General features: G+C 42.9%; 1 protein-coding gene across 4 annotated transcripts in view; it reads left to right on the top strand.

Moving 5' to 3' along the window:
- Positions 1-16,840, top strand: part of RASGRP1 (RAS guanyl releasing protein 1) — a 77,951-nt gene that overhangs the window by 15,841 nt on the left and 45,270 nt on the right. The window lies entirely within an intron of this gene.

Genomic DNA, 16,840 nt, shown 5'->3' with positions numbered 1-16,840 from the left:
CAAAAGAAAGAATGCAGTCACCAGAGAAGTAAGGCAGTTGGGGATGAAGCCATCCAAGAACTTATCAAAGGTATATCCTTGCCAGAAAGTGAGGATTTCTAGTTGGAGGAGCAAATGGAGCTATGTCTGTCTCCTCGTCACTGATCTATCTGAAGCATGATATAGGACTTGGTTTTGTAATCTTGTGAACAGCTTCATTTTAAGGGGGAACCCACAATATTCAGGAAGCCAAGAAATGTCTCTATTAATCATCTATGAGTCTATCTTGCTGGAATATAGTTATAGACTGTGGAGCATCCTTAAATCTGATGAGCAATTAATCATTGGTTAATTCTGGATTCACTTATTAAATGCCAAATGCATAGGGGCTTTTTCACACTCCCTGCCCTTCCTCTTTCCCAGTTCACGAGCACCACAATTGGATTCCATGTTTACTTCATCCAAACCTGCCTTGGTAGGTTCACCATTTACCTCCAGTCCTGGGGAGTTCAGGCCAGACTGTGAGTTACTGCTATTTCTGAGGGGCTGCCTCCCAAATGAGAGCCATAGGACCCTCGCCTCTGGCCACTGGACTCAGTCTTCATTTATTGCCAAGGATGAGCACTTGGTCTCAGGAATGGATGCTGGGGTCCACATGACTGGCCTTGCTTGAATCGCTAAAGGAAAAGCTCCCTACATTTATTATGCCTGTGATCCCCCCACCCTCTCTGTCCTCAGTGCCTAAGAGTCTCATTACCGTGTCAGCAACTACCAGTGTCTACCTGAGATGGACTAAGCTTCATTTAACTGAGAAAGTGCACCCTCAAAATTTCAAGGAAAAATGATGGAGGAGGACCCTCTGGATTAAAAGTGACTTAAAAGACATTTCAACCAGTCCTAGTATGTGAACTTTTTTTCTGAAAATTATGTGTGTGTGTACATATACACACTCGCAGGAGTATAGATGGATCCAGATCTGCTATATGCTGACGGTTGTTGTAGCTGGCTGAGTGCATGGAGGTCCCTTACGTTGTTTTGCTCATTATGGTATATATGCTTATAATTTTCCATAATCTGTTTTTGAGACAGGGTCTTGCTGTGTCACCCAGGCTGGAGTTCAGTGGTGCCATCTTGGCTTATTTCAGTCTCTGCCTCCCCAGCTCAAGTGATCCTTTCACCTCAGCCTTCTGAGTAACTGGGACTATAAGCATGTGCCACCATGTCTGGCTAATTTGTGTGTGTGTGTGTGTGTGTGTGTGTGTGTGTGTATTTTTTTGTAGAGACAGGGTCTCACTATGTTGCTCAGGCTGGCCCCAAACTCCTGGGCTCAAGTGATCTGCTCACCTCAGCCTTCCAAAGTATTGGGATTACAGGCATGAGCCACCGCACCCAACCTCTAATAATATATTAAAATTAAAAGTGTCCTCAAACCTAGGAAAAATAGATGATTTAAGGTTACAAAAAATTCAAATGGATTTTAGGAAATTTCTCTAAATTTTCTTAGGTGGCAAAATAGAGTGTGTCTGTTTTAAAGAAGGGAGAGGAAAATAAAGAATGAAAATGGTTACTTTGGTTACACATCATGAAAATAATTCACCCGTGTCATGTACTTGACACCTTATGACACTGCCCATTCCCCAATCAGCGCTGAGATGCTCAATTCCTGGGTATCCAAAAAGACAAAACAAAACAAAACAAAACAAAACAAAAAAACCCTGGAAACTTGTAATCGTTAATGGTACTGTCAAAGGCAGGAGTTGGAGTTGAGTAAGTAAGAGAATGCGATCCTCTCCTCCCCACCCCATCCCACACACACACACACACAGTTTTGAGCAGGGAAATGCCGTGACTGTGGCACAGCTGATTTCAGCAAGCGGTGAAAAGGTTATGGAGGCCACGTCGCGTGGCAGTCTTTGAAATCCAAAGCTGAGTCTTCCATTTACCACGTGTGGGTCTTGTTTGCTCATCTTCAATATGGAGAATAATGGTAAAAAATTGTAAAGGCGGTTTTACTTTGGGTGAAAAATTAACAAGGTCGTCTTAGTTTGAGTTTTCCCAGGAGCAGATCCTGAGACAAGGATTTTTAAGTACAAATAGTTTACTTTGGAAGGTGGTCCTAGGAAAAACTGGTAGGGGAGTAGGGCAGGCAGCTCTTGGAGGGTGCATTACCAAGTTACAACTCTGGGAGTCAGAGGAGAAGGCTCTTTTCAGACCAAATTTATCCAAGGGAAAGGAGCTGGAGTATTGATGGACCAAGTCCCATCGGTCATTGGTTGAGGGCTGCTTGTAGAAGGTGTTAAGTTTCCAGCACATTTGGCCTGCCCTGCACGCAGGGAGGAGTGTGAAGGGCGTCCAGAAACCTCTCAGGCTGGTGGAAGTTGAGCTGGCATGCATTACAGTGGTAAGGTCTGAGAGTATGCATGTGGGAACTTCCAGGCTCTGTTATGAAGGCAAAAAGTAAATGTTAGATGGGCAAATATAGGCTACATGAAAATCTGGATGAACAGATTCAAAGCTAGTTTATAGTCATACTCAAAGTGTATACATATAGATATGAGTATTGAAGGATGTCCTTCTGTAGGTGAACCATTTATGAGTGGCTCTGGACATTTTCTTCAGATTTAAACACATTCTGTGTTTTTGGTTAGACACACTGTGGGAAATAGTATAATTAGTAAGTCAGAATTCAGGAATGTGAATAACAGCACAAAGAACTTAGGCAAACAGGACTTCAATAAAAATAAACGTCAAGTCTTGCACTTAAGTTTAAAACTAATGCTTCTTATATGTTCTGGATGGGGGTAAACTATTAATTGTAGTTCTTATGACAAATATCAAGAGATTTTAGTAGACTGTAAATTCAACATGAGTCAGTAGTATCATGTGTCTTCCCCAAAATATTAACTTTCCAAAAGTTAAAATAATTAGAGATTGCATCAATAGAAATAGCCTTTCCATTTTAAGGGAGTAATACCTCCATTCTATTCTGAGGTCCAGTCCTAATGCTGACACATGGTAACTTTATTCCCTTAACAAGTGTCTTAATGTCTCTGAGACTCAGTTTCTATCAACCTGAAAGTTAGTAGATACTTCCCCTGGATTGTTGTGAAGTAGGTATCTTACTAGAAAGTTAGAATTTATGGCCCCACATGGTGGCTCACACCTGTAATCCCAGCACTTTGGGAGGTCGAGGTGGGCGGATCACGAGGTCAAGAGATCGAGACCATCCTGGCCAACATGGTGAAACCCCGTGTCTACTAAAAATACAAAACTTAGTTGGGCATGGTGGTGCATGCCTGTAGTCCCAGCTGCAATAGAATACTTGGGAGGCTGAGGCAAGAGAATCGCTTGAACCCAGGAGGTGGAGGTTGCAGTGAACCAAGATTGTGCCATTGCACTCCAGCCTGGTGGCAGAGCACGACTCCGTCTCCAAAAAAAGAATGTATGTAAAATGTTCTTAAAATTCCATTGTGCAGTAGATACTCAAAAACAGTAGCAATCATTATGAGTATAGACCTGTTAAGTGTTAGCGTATGGCTTTTTCAGGTTAATAATGCAGCTTGCCAGAGGATCCAAAATCACGTCATGGAGATACAAGATGGTTGGAATAGCTGTGTCAAAAAAAATTACCAGAATGGTGTCATAATAGACACTAACAGCTATGAGCCTAGAAGATAGTGTTATAATTTAAAATTTTATATGAATTTGAGCTATATTAATGCAGTGTTCAATAAGGAAGACCTGAAAAGTCTCTCGTTTTTCAAAATATTAATCAGGACAATGACAGATATCCAACAAGAACTATTTTTGGGAATTTATTAGAAATAATATGGAGTATTTCATATATCTAAAACACAGGAAGAGTACAGGATGCCTGCAGGCCTTAGGAGTGCTTGAACTTAGGGACTGTAATACTTTTAGGAGACTCCTGCATATGTTCTGTGTATGTATGTGTCTCTTCTCTGTCTGACTTGCTTCTCTCCGCTTGTCAGCTCATCATTTTCTTTCACTGAAGATTTTTTTTCTACATGGCACTAACAGCTGTAAATCATGCATCCCTTACCATTAGAGATTTAGTATTTTTTTTTCCCTCAAGTTCAGTGGAAAAAAAAAAAAAAAACTGCCAGGGAAGAACTTTGATTGGTTTAGATTTGGCCAGGTGGCTACTGCTTGAATGAATTAACTGTGGCCACAGGGTTGGAGTCATTTAATAATCCAGCATTTCTCTCTAAAACCACATGACGGAATTTGGGGAAGGAGCGTTTCCTAAAGGAAGGCTATTGTGCTGGGCATACAAAGCAGTGTCTGTCATGACCAAGATCTGACCAAACACTAGGGTGCAGCATGCTATTGGATTCAAGTTTAGTTTCTGGGTTTTAAGATGGGAATGGAAAGGCTAGAGAGAGTGCAGAGGAGATAAATAGTTAAGAAATTATACAGAAATAACATCTGTGAGGATGTAAGATGGCAGAACCTGAAAAGAAGACAAATAAGTGGGTTTTCCCCTTTGTTTTCTTAATAATGTAAACGTATGTATGTCTCAATAGTAATAACCACAGAAGAGCTAGTATGAGTTATTTACCTCCAGTGGGACATATAAAGGGTAAACAAATTTAAATCTACCAAAGAACTGGGACTTCCCATAAAAAAAAAAAATTAAACATCAAAACGAGAACTTTCATTTCTGACCATAGTGGAATACTGGTTATTAGAATTATTTTCCTGCTACAAACAGCTATGAAACTGGACAAAATATGTGAAGCAACTATTTTTGGGTCTTGGAAAACAAGACAGACATGTGACTGTGGATAAAATAAAAAGATGTGAGATGAACTCAGAACTCCTCTTGGCTTTCTGCCGGAGAGCACTTTACAAATCATGGTACAGGAAATTGGAGCCCAGTGAGCAGCATCTTGCCTTGCAGAGTATCCTAGTTCGTTTTCTGCTGCTGCAACAGAATACCACACTGGGTAATTTATAAAGATATTTATTTGACTCACGATTCTGGAGGCTGGGAAGTGCAAAATGAAGGGACCACATCTTGTTATGTCATAACGTGGCAGAAGGCATCACACAGAGAGAGAGAGCTTGCGAGACAGAGAAAAAGGGGGCCAAACTCCCAAGGTAACTAACCTTCTCCCAAGATATGGAGTTAATCCATGCATGAGGGTGAACCCATGACCCAGTCACCTCTTAAAGGACTCACCTCCTAATACTGTTACAATGACAATATTAAATTTCAACAAATTTTGGAGGGACATTCAAACCACAGCACAGAGAGAACAGTTTGTGTTCATAGATTCTCGGATGGCTGGCATTTGTGGAGTAGCATACAAGAGAGAAGGTATTTCCAAAGACTAAACTACACATGGATAGAATGAGACTCTTTGACCACTAATAGTTACTGGGGGTCTTTGAGTTAAAGGAGGTCTCATGGGAAATAATGCAGTTCCAACCAGCCAAAGTGGAGTGATATAACACTTTGGGCATTCAGTTGGGACGTGAAAAAGACTGCAATGTAGGAGTTGGGCTACTTTAGCCCTCGAATATGAGCTAATCTTGACTCACCCTAATGAAGCCTAAATCTGAGCTTCAACAGGATTAATTTAAGGTCCCATGAATTAAATACCACTATAAAGGAACATATTAATAATTCAAATGATCAATATTGCACTCACAATGCCCAGCATGTAACAAAAATTATAAGACAGAAAAAGAAGCAGGAAAATGTGACTCATAACCAGAAGAAAAAAGATCAATAGAAATGAACTCAGAGATGACACAAATGTTGGAATTAGTAGATAGAGAATTTAAAGCAGCTATTATAAATAAATATGTTGGAGGATTTAAAGTAAGATGAATAGATGTGAGTAAAGTAAAGTAAGATGACCTTGGCAGAGAAATTGCATCAATAAAAGGAACCAAATGGAATTCTAGAACTGAAAAATAAAATATACCAAAAAGAAAAATTAACTGGATGGGCGTAATACTACAATGGATGGGAAAAAATAAAAAGAAAGAAAGAAAGATCAGTAAGGTCAAAGACAGGTCAATATCTCAGAGAGAAAAGGCTGAAAAAAGACTAGAGTTTCAGATGATGTAATCAGAGTTTATATGGAAATGAAAGGACCTGGAATAACCAAAATCTTGAAAAAGAATGAAGTGGAAAATTTACGCTACCTGTTTTCAAGACTTAATATAAAGCTATAATAATCAAGTCCATGTGATACACATATAAGGACAGACAAACATATCAGTGGTACAGAATAGCACGTTCTGGAAGAAATCTACATATATGGTCAGTTGATCCTCAACAAAGGCACCAGAGCAGGTTAATGAAGAAAGGAGTGTCCTTTCAACAAATAGTGATGGAACAAATGACAGTCATGAAAAAAATGAACTGTGACCTGTGTCTCACACCATACACAAAAAATGAGACGAATCAAATTACCTAACTACAAATAATGTTAACCTGAATGTAAAGTTAAAACAATAAGGCTTCTAGAAGGAAATTTAGGACAATATTTTTGCAAACTGAGGGTATTTTTTAGACAGGACACAAAGGACTAACCATAAATAATATATTTAACAAATTGAACTTTATAAAAATCAAAAACTTCTCATCAGATATACCATTAAAGAAATATGGTATTTTTTGGAATTAGTAGATAGAGAATTCAAAGCAGCTATTATAAATAAATATGTTGGAGGATTTAAAGTAAGATGAATAGATGTAAGTAAACTAAGATGACCTTGGCAGAGAAATTGCATCAATAAAAGGAACCAAATGGAATACTAAATACTAAATCTGGCTCACACCAGATTGATTTCTGATCATGCTTTTGAAATTAGAATTAACCAAGCCCCACCAAGGAGTCTGTAATGTAGGCAGGCACCAAATCACCTGTGTTAAGTACTTCCCTTGCATGTTGCTCTGAGAACAGGTGAAAGGCTTCACTGCTGATTTCGGAAATTGGAAGGGTCTTCATGGGGTCATATAGTATAGCTTGTAGATCTACTCCAGGGCAAGGATGAACTCCATGGTCTAAAGCAGTCTAATCAAACTTGATCTGATCGCTTGGGAGCTTTTTAAGCATGCAAATTCCGTGCTCCATCCCTGGATCTCTTGATGGAGTAGGTATTAGGTAAGGCCTTGGAATCTATTTTGAGTTCTGTTGGTGGTTTTTTGTTTGTTGTTTTGTTTAGGCCAGTCAAGTGAAGCAGCGGGAGTGGAGAAGAAATAAAGAAACCTGTAACTGGTTGTGATCAATTAGTTGTAAACACCACTGCAGTCGGACCAGTTTTTGTTGTGCTTTTGTTGTTATTTTTTAGTTGAGTGTGTTGTTTGTTTGAGACAGGGCCTTGCCTCTGTGTCACCCAAGCTGGAATGCAGCAACAGTATCAGCTTATTGCAGACTTGAACTCCTGGGCTCAAGTGATCCTCCCATCTTGGCCTCCCAGAGTGCTGGGAGGTACTTCATGGTTGAGCTGCCACCCCAGGCCGAGCCTTAGTTTTGTTGGTAAGCTACTCAGGAAGTCTTGAAAAGTCTCAGCTGCATCTCAGTCTGTCAGAATCTGACCCTTCCTTCAAGGCCCATCTCAAATGCTACCATCTTTATGAGGATTCAGTCATTTCTTCCAGTCAAATCTGACTTTCCACTTCCTCTGAACTGCCCCAGTGTTGACCTCCCTCTACGCTCTGACTGTACCCTGTATTGCAGTATTGCCTGTAGCTTCTTCAGGCTGGAACCGGGTGCTTATTATATCTGCAATCCCACAGTACCTATCACAGTGCTCTTTGAGCAAAGAACTCTGGTCTTGTGATGAGAAAAGCCAAGCCTAGAATGCCAACTCTGACACTTGATGGTATTATTATCCATGGGTTAGTGATTTATCCAGGGGTGACATTCAAAATATTTATGTATATATATGTATGTGGGAATGAATGAATGACAGGGTCTTGCTCTGTCGCCTAGGCTGGAGTGCAGTGGCCACAATCATGGCTCACTGCAGCCTCGACCTCCCTGGCTCAAATGATCCTCTTACCTCAGTCTCCCAGGTAGCTGGGACCATAGTCATGAGCCACCATGCTGGCTAATTTGCTAATTTCTTTTTATTCTTAGTAGAGAGGAGGTCCTGCTATGTTACCCAGGCTGGTCTCAAACTCCTGAGCTCAGGCCATCCTCCTGCCCCAGCCTCTCAAAGTGCCGGGATTATAGGCCACCACAGCTGGCCTTCAAAATATTTAGCCAGCCTGGCACATGTCCCATCAATCAGACACCAGCTGGCCAGGCTGGGGAGTAGCCCTGTCTTTATGCCTTTCTCGTCAGTAAAATGGATACAGTCCCTACCCACCTCACAAGGTTGTTGTGATGGTCAAATGAGATAATGCATGTGAAAGGACTCTGTAAAGTACAAAGTGTTATGCAAATGTAAGTCAGGGTTGCCTGGTGGTATTTCTAGTGCCCGTCTGTGGGGTTGGTTGCCCAGCCTTCAGCATTGTCTTATGGTCTGCTCTGCTCTGCTCAGAGCAGTCTCCCAGGAGCAAACCAAGGAGAGCTGTTGAGTAATTGAGCAGGACACTGCAAATCTGAAGAAATCCTGGAATCAACCTGTTAGGTCCTAAGGAAACTCAGAATATCAGCTCCTTCAAGGGTGGCCCCTTTTTAGGCCTGAAAAATATCAATGTTTCAGTATATATATTTTGGAAAAGCTAGATAAAACAAAAACCTAACAAAGCTTTTTGAATTTTAACGTAAGTTTTCCTCACTTAAGGACACCTTGTCCTGTTGCACAATGACCTTGAAATTCAGGATCCTTAAAGATATCTGGGCATCTCAGACTCATCTGATTGTCACCATATGGCAAGGAGCTGCTCTGCCTAGATCTGTAAATGGAGTTAAATGCCAGAGACATTAACATAGATTAAAGGCACAGTCTAAATCTTAGTCCCTGCTTTGTCCTTATAGTTTCTTGCCTCCTCTTTTTACCCTTTTATTTCCTTAAAAACTGTCTTAATTTCCTCACCATCGCCTTCCCACTGCCCTCAGGTCTCCAGATCCTGGGGATGCAAATCCTTAGCTACTTCTCTCTTCCAAATGCATTTCACCCTTTCCTCATATTCAGTGCCCAGTTACTGTTTTGTGTTTATCGGTAGTTGCCAGTCAGTGTCAATGCTTGTTCTTATATGCTTTGATTTAAATGAAGGAAATGGCACCAGTGTAGTGTGTACAGCAGAGAACTAGAGACTGTACGGAACAGACAGAAAATAGACACAACCTTTTAATTCCTCTTGAAGGATTCCCATTTAAAAGGCAATGCAGGGATGTGCACGGTGACTCATGCCTATAATCCCAGAACTTTGGGCGGCTGAGGTGGGAGGATCGCTTGAGCCCAGGAGTTCAAGACCAGCCTGGGCAACATAGCAGGACCTCATCTCTACAAAATGTAATAATAATAAAAAAGAATTAGCTGGGCATGGTGATGTGTGCCTGTAGTCCCAAATACTTAAGAGGCTCAAGTGAGAAGGTTACTTGAGCCCAGGAAGTCAAGTCTGCAGTGAGCCATGATTATACCACTGCACTCCAGCCTAGGCAACAGAGTGAGACCTTGTCTCAAAAAATAAAAAATAAATAAAATAAAAAGGCAATGCAGGCCTATGGTAGGTATTAATAACTTTAAAACCTGAATCATAATGATAAAATAACCAGGGTGATAATTTGTAACCCCTTCTTGCTACTTCCTAGCTGTGGGACATTAACTAGTTTTTTTTTTTGTTTTTTTTGTTGTTGTTTTCTGAGACAGAGTCTCGCTCTGTCGCCCAGGCTGGAGTGCAGTGGCGTGATCTCTGCTCACTGCAAGCTCTGCCCCCTGAGTTCACACCATTCTTCTGCCTCAGCCCCCATGTAGCTGGGACTACAGGCACCTGCCACCACGCCCGGCTAATTTTTTTTTGTATTTTTAGTAGAGACAGGGTTTCACCGTGTTAGCCAGGATGGTCTCGATCTCCTGACCTCGTGATCCACCTGTCTTGGCCTCCCAAAGTTAACTAGTTATTTTTACCTCTCTTGAGTCTGTTTCTTCATGTGCGAAACAGAAAACATCTATCATACAGAATTGTAGTAAATACTGAGCACATATCTGTAACATGGCCTAGTCCACACCTGGCACACGGTAGATGGCTCAGTATATGGTGACATTTATTATATTCTCATTTAGCATGCAGGCCAGCTCTGGAAACCCTCAATACCCAGGTGGAGGATGTGCTTTTTATCTTGACAACTGTCAGGGTGAGAGGCAGTGGTAGCTGGTGGAAAGGGCAGGGTTTACCTCAGAAGACTGGAACTCAAGTCCCAGCACTGTCACTCATAAGATGGGTGACTATGCAAGTCATACCACCTTTCTGTTTCCTCACCTATAAAATAATGCAGATAATACCCATCTCTCTGAGTTGTGAGGCTCAGATGAGGCAACGTGTGAGGAGAGAGTGATCATTCATAAAACGCTAATAACTAGAGGTTATTAGTACTTCAGCACCAGGCTGAGGGTTTCATGTGCCTACGTGACAGATGTCAGGCAGCCTAACTATTCGGGACCCACACATTAACCAGACATCAGTGGTGTGAACTCAGTTCAGAACCTTGTTCTCCTCAAATGATATTAATACTCTTTTCTTATCTTGAGTGCCATCTCTGCATTCTTTCTCTGCTGGGAGGGGTGCGGATAGGACATTATCAAGCTCTCATTCTGCAAAGAGCAAACTGAGGCTCAGAAACAATCAGGGCCGTCCCAGAGCCAAGCAGCCTGGGGTTGAATCTCAGGTCTACTGCTTACTAGCTGTGTAAACTTGGACAAATTATCTTATATCCTTGCCTCAGTTTCTTCGTCTGTCAGATGGCACCTATCTCACAGGGTTAATATATGTAAAGGCTCTGTTGAAACAGTGTCTGGTACACAGGAAGTGCTCCAAGCATGTTAGCAAAAAGAGAAGCTGGGGGGTGGCTAAACCTTGAATGTAGTTCATTTCTTCTGGTTAGATGCTGCATTTCTTCCAACAATCCCAAATATTTCTCCTGGTCTCCCCCATCTTCCAATAAGTAACAACATTGTGAGTTTCAGTGTTGTATTTTGGCTATTTCTGTAGGACAGTGATACAACATATCAGTTCATGACTTAGGATGTTCTGAAGCACATTCTTTTTTGTTTTGTTCTGTTTATGGAGACAGCATCTCACTCTATCCCCCAGGCTAGAGTGCAGTGGTGGGATCTTGGCTCACTGTAACCTCCACCTCCCAGGTTCAAGCTATTCTCATGCCTCGGACTCCTGAGTGGCTAGGATTACAGGCACCCGCCACCACACCGAGCTAATTTTTGTATTTTTAGTAGAGATGGGGTTTTGCCACGTTGGCCAGGCTGGTCTCGAACTCCTGACCTCAGGTAATCCACCTGCCTCAGCCTCCCGAAGTGCTGGGATTACAGGCGTGAGCCACTGTGCCTGGCCCCTTGAAGCACATTCCTATTTAGCTCTTGACTATTGAATAGAGATCAGTTTCCTTTGGATAGTAAGAGATTCCTGACTCACCGGTGCAGTTCTCACTTTCAGAGTGGCTCTCCAGGTCCTCCTGCACACTTCTCTCTAACACCTCCATAAACTCTAAGATTGTCTTGAGGGTTCTGGGGTTGGGGGAGTGCACTTAAAACCGAGGATTGAAAGGAAGCTTGGAAGGCCACTAATATAGTTTGGATGTTGTTCCTGCCCAAATCTCATGTTGAAATGTAATACTGGAGGTGGGGCCTGGTGGGAGATGCCTGGATCATGGGGGTAGGTTTCTCATGAATGGTTTAGTACCCTCCTCTTGGTACTGTCCCCATGATAGTGAATTCTCATGAGATCCGGTCCTTTAAAAGTGTGTGGCACTTCTGACCTCTCCCTCTTGCTCCTGCTTTCACCATGTGATGTGCCTGCTTTTTCACCTTCTACCATGATTGTAAGCTTCCTGAGGGCTTCCCAGAAGCAAATGCTGCTATGTTTCCTATTCAGCCTGCAGAACCTTGAACCAATTAAATTTCTTTTCTTTATAAATAATATTTTCTTTATAGCAATGCAAGAACGGACTAACACAACCACCAACTGCCAAGGAGGACCCCATGCTTGAGGGAAACTAAGTCCAGTCTCACTGGCACAGTGATGAACTACAGTGGACAGCCACTCCTTGAGTGGTGGTTAGAGTTAAGGGACAAAAAATCATGGTCCCGGTCTAGAATAGCCAAGGATGAACCAGAACAAAGGAGGAAAAAAAAGTGATTAAATCTAGCAAGAGAAATAAGAATAATTCATTACTGTTTTGTGCTTCACAGTTTTCTAAGCATTTTTATGTATTTAATCAAACATCATCTAATCCTAACCACAAGCAAAGAAGGGGTGAGGAAATGTTCAGAATAATTCCTGTCTGATTTTAAAAGACTTTGTTCAGTTACTTTTACCCTACATGGTGATGTGATGTTTTTTTTTTGTACGAGACTGTTCATGGCAGAGAATTATAAGCAATTGAAGGACAGTTTCTATGGCGAAAAGCGTATTTTACATAAGACCATGGTCAGTGGATCTCTATTTTATGTCAGCACACACTGTCACAATTCCGTCATGCACTGGAATGAGGCTCTTATCTAGGCTTGTGGGTCTGATGGGACAAAGTCACTCATTGAGAAAAATTGTCTGAGGAAGGCTGAGCTCGTGGCTAACCAGTAATTCTCAGATGGGCCTTATATTATTTTATTGTGTAAGTATTGAGGAAGTTCCCCAAGTTGCTTCTTCATGCCTACTGGGTATGTCTGAAAATATGCAAAAAAAAAGGCCAAGAATTAAACAGACAAGAATGACGTGATAGAAATATGTGCCAGTAAGCAAGCTAAGAGCCTGACCCAGATTTTCTTCCCAGTTTGTTTCTTTCTTTTTCTTTGGGTCCACTGGCCCTTTTCCAGCCCCCCTCCTAGCAAGCTCCTGGCAGCTCTCTCTGTCCCTCTGGGAAGCTAAGACAGGGCCCCACTGCTCCTTCTTCCCTTACCTGGCTCATTCCTATAGTGCTGCATGGGAATGGTCAATGTCTGTGAGCGTGGGGTTGCGTGTATGGCAGCTCATCAAAGAATCAAACTGTAGCATAACTACCCAGCCAGATAATTCCATTGTTCCTAGAAAGTTTGATGGGGCCCAGAAGAAGTAGCCACCGGGTATATTCAGTTGGCACTGACTTCAACAGATGCTCTTAGAGTTTGAAGTCATGGCGTTGTCTGAGTCAGCTCACTGGGTCTGCCCGGGTCTTGCAGTACCTCCTCCCTGCCCTTGCGTTTATTTCCTAGCCCCAGTCCCCAAACCCCACCCACAGACTTGTGTCCAATTTCCAGAACTGAAGAGGACCAACTTCCCTCCTGACTTCTCAGACTCATGATTCTTCAGACATGACAAGTCCAGATCGAGACTGCAATCCCCGAGGAAGGCCAGCGGTCTTGCTCAGCAGAGGCGATACAGCTAAAAGCTCTTTCTCACTTTAGGCAATTCATGCACTTGGTTAGACATTTATAGACTTCAATTGCTCATCCAAAAAATCTGGGTCATTCTTTACATAGCGCTTCACACTTCGGAAGGAAAGCCATGCCCGGGGAGGAGCGTTTCTGTTGATGTCTGGTTTGGCTGAAGCAGTAGAGAGTGCTTCTGCTGTGGGAAGAGGGAGAGATGGGCCAGCGCAGCACTGTGGGCTCTTAGGGGACCTGGCATTTTCACCCCCTGGCCACTGGCTCCCAGACTCTCTGAGTTCCAATTGTCCTGACTAAATGGTGCCAATAATAGCTGCCTTGTGTTGATGTCATGAAAAGTGGTGGGTTTAAGGGTTAGGCACTCTAAGGACATTTTTAGAGTATGTAGTGTAATTCCAGTGAGAAGGGCTGGGTGGGTCTGTGGGGGTGTAGGGCTCCCTGGGGAGGAAGAAGGAGTAGAGGTGTGGTTGAGGGGGCTAGCCATGTAACATGGATCGCCAAAATGGTAGCGCTCTTCCCAGTATATTCCTACCTACCTCCTAAGCCCCGAGGAGAAGGACATGCCAAAGAAAGAGCCTTGGGCTGGGAGTGAGAGGGCCCTTCTTGTGGAGGTGCCTCTACTCACAGTGGCTGAGGCATGCTGCCTCAGTTTTCTCATTTTTAAATTTGAGCCCATGGTCCTGCTGCTGCATTAAGCTGTTGTACAATGCAAATGTTCGACACAGGTGAAGCTGTTTGTTGAACCTAAGTGCCACAAAAATGTAACATACTATTATCAGGTGTTCTCACGCAGAGAGAATAGTGTGGTTCTTCAGCCACTCGCTTGCTTCAGGGATGGTTTGTGTGGGTATGTGCTCATTTTGTACAGGTCTGTTCGTGTGTACCTAGATGCTGTGCAACTTGAAAGGCCTGCTCCTCCTTCCTGCTCCACTACTCTGGCCCCGGCAGGACCGTGAATATCAATAGAACAGAGGGAGGAAGCACGGGTTCTTTTCCTTCCAGTCTTTTTCCACGTTGGCTTCTCTGCAGCAGGAGTTGAGGGGAGGCTTGGTTAGAACAAATCACCTTTGTCTGGGGGTTGGTTAACCAGATTTTTCCCTTTTGAGTCTGTGGCTTTGGTTGTTGCACCAGCTGTCATCACTGCCCCAGCGGTTGAGTGGGAGAGAACAGATGAGCCTGGCCAGCCCCTCTCCTGCTTTGGTAAGACTCCGCTTAAAGGCCTGTTGTAGAAGTTTGAAATTGCAGGTTAGGGTTAATTTAAAGCTTGTGTATTGTCCATGTTATGGTATCCCCGAGCCATTACAAGTAAATAATTAAAGCTAATTGTAACCAAGATATTCAGAGCTTCATAAATTCCTGGACACAGTAATATGACAAGAAACAGACACTAGTCTAACTATATGGCAGGCTCTTCTACGTGGGCCAGAGTATGACACACCAGGTTATCCCAGAAAGAAGAACAGGACAAGCTTTATGAGGAATTGAGCTTCCCTTCTCCCAAATTCTCACCTTATCTTAACATTTTTATTCTTGGTTTAGGGCACCAACCACTTCAAGAAACTGCTGTTGCAATGTGGATTTCTCTGAGAGGATTCATCCTTGAAGTCCTTGTCTCCTGCAGAGGAATTTGTTGATCTGGGTTAACCGTCCAGTCACTGGGCAAGGCCCAGAGGGCATGAGATTAGGAGTGAGATGAGGAGCGGAATGGGTTCAGGAACACCTGGGGAGCAAGGAGACCAGACAGGAAGGAATACAAAAGGAAGCCCAGCGAGCACCAGCCCTCTTGAGGAGGCTTGCAGCTGCGGTGTGTGCATGCTGGAGCTGGCCCACACCTGTCCTGAAAGCTGACTGCAAGCATCTCTTCCTAGCCGCATGTTCAGTGAGTCCATGTTGGTAGCTTGAAACTGGCCATAGTGGAAGTATTTACCATGCAGATATGTGAACACTACAAACCAGGCTTCCTCCCGCTTCTCTCCCAGGAGAGCTTTTCATTAAACTCTTACAAGCATGCTGTTGGTGGCAACCATAATGGATTCTCCAACTTTCTCTTGAAGCGGGACTTAATCCTTAGCAGATCACTTGCTTTCTCCTGATTGTTCTCCTCCCCTGAGTCTTGAGGGGCTGGGGACTAACAGAGACCAAAGTGGCCTTGGTGATATGTGTGAAATGGCTCAGGTCGTAGAAGGTATATAAGTTCAAAGTTTGTATCACCACATTCTTTTATCACACACACTTCCTGCCTAAGTTGCTGCTGTCAGTTCTAAAACACTAAACAAACAACAACCAGAAAACAAACTACTGAGCTTATTTTCAGCTTGCCAATTTTTGTACACTCTCCAAACAGGATTTAATGAATGTAATAGTCTTGCTGACAAGTAGGTTTTATTTCTTTGGAATATTTATCACATAGTTAGTTATTTAGAATTCTGTGTATATACCTACCAGGTTCAACCTAGACCCAGCCTATCCATGTTTCTGGAGATACTGACCTCCATTATCAACCTCAGCCTTACCACAGGCTCTGTGCTAACCTTGCCCCCAGGTTTTCTGATCCTAGCTTTCCCATTGCCACCCTCTGGCCTCTGGTTGTGGCACACCTGTTATTTCGTGTTAGGCCCTCAATGCTGACAGCTTGCCTATCCTTCATATACCGATCTGTCTCTGGTACACTCAAAATCCTTGGAGATTTCCTTGGAAACCAAAACAAAGGAGAAGAAGTGACTGTTCTGGAGTTGCTGTCTGGTGCTGGACATTTGTTTTCATGTTTCATGTTCATCTTGCAGCGAGGCGTTTCCATCTCATCCCCCAGACAAGCCTTCACTGTAGGAAAGCTGGCCACCACCTCTTATCAGCAAGGAGCAGGGTCTGCGTCGCCACCCTTTGCCAGTTTTCTCTCACGAGACTCTGATCATCAGGGAGCAGGTCTTCTCTCTCAGAGGCAAGCAGCTTATTTCAGGCAATGACAGCAGTTTTCATATAGTTCTTCAGATCTCCCTTGGTACCTAGGACAGTGCTTTCCATAGGGTGGATTCATAATCAATGTTGGTTAGTGGTGTCAAAAAATTATTTCTAATTGAAGTAGAATGAACAGTTGTTATACAGAATAGTTAGGAAGCCGTATCCTCATTGGAGGGGTCCAAGTAGAGGCTAGACAACCACTTACCTGTGATGGTTTTAGGAGGGAATAATGCATTTGGATAGAAAGAAAAGGTAGAAGATGGCTCGTCTTTTCCACCCTGATTGTCTGTGATCTCATAAACTATGGGACGCCAGCACTGAGTCTAATGGTGGAAAACAGGCTGTTGGCCCAGAGACAAATGACTCTCCAGAA

This window comes from Macaca fascicularis, chromosome 7, assembly GCF_037993035.2.
Source record: "Macaca fascicularis isolate 582-1 chromosome 7, T2T-MFA8v1.1".
NCBI lineage: Eukaryota > Metazoa > Chordata > Mammalia > Primates > Cercopithecidae > Macaca > Macaca fascicularis.
The sequence above is the reverse complement of the archived record's forward strand: the minus strand, read 5'-3'. Positions and strand labels throughout refer to the sequence as shown.